Source organism: Myotis davidii, unplaced genomic scaffold (assembly GCF_000327345.1).
Source record: "Myotis davidii unplaced genomic scaffold, ASM32734v1 scaffold1115, whole genome shotgun sequence".
Taxonomy (NCBI): Eukaryota; Metazoa; Chordata; class Mammalia; order Chiroptera; family Vespertilionidae; genus Myotis; species Myotis davidii.
The window spans coordinates 873,054-873,975 of record NW_006287910.1 but is presented as its reverse complement, the minus strand read 5'-3'; positions in this window follow the sequence as shown (position 1 = coordinate 873,975).

The following is a 922-nucleotide window of genomic DNA, read 5'->3' as shown; positions in this document are numbered from 1 at the left end:
AACTCTCTATCTCTCTCCCTTCCTCTCTGTGGAAAATCAATAAAATATATTTAAAAAAAAAAAAGAGAAGTCTATCTACTACCCTTTCCTCAGTCTGTTCTCTTATTCTCTATAAGAGAATAAGGCAACCATTCTTGTTATTGTTGTTAATCCTCACCTGAGGATATTTTTCCCATTGTGTTTTAGAGAGAGAGTGGAAGTGAGGGAGGGAAAAAAGAGGGACGGAAAGAGGGGAAAGAGAGAAAGAGAGAAAGAGAGAGAGAGAGAGAGATGACAGAGACACATTGATTGGTTGCCTCCCCGACGGTAGCCAGGGATTGAACCTGCAACCCAGGTACTTGCCCTTGACCTGGAATCAAACCAGCAACCATTTGATGTATAGGCTGACACTCTAACCATTGAACACACCATCCAGGTCTTGGTAACCATTTTTATTAGTTTTTGGTTTATCTTTCAGTTGTTACTTTTATATACAGAAAAAGTTATATGTATATTCATTTATATCCTCCCTCCCTTTAAAAACAAAACAAAATAGGACCTACTGTACATACTATTTTATACCTTGCTTTTTTTTCACTTGACTATGTTCTGGAGGTCACTCATAGCTACATGCAAAATTCTTCCTCGTTAAAATTGTACCGTTTCTAATGAACAGTTATTAAAATGGTGAAGCTGTACCATTTCCCTATGGATAGGCATTTCTGTTATTTCCATTACTTTACTGTTATAAGTGTTAAAAAGAATAGCTTTGGGCATATGCCATTTCATGTTTTTGCCAATATGTTTGAGATAGATTCTTAGAATTGTATTGCTGGATCAAAAGGTAAATGCATGTGAGCATTGGCAGAGCACCAAAGAGTGGCAGGTTCGATTCCTGGTCATGGGCACATACTTGGGTTGCCCTGGCCCTGGGTCAGGGTGC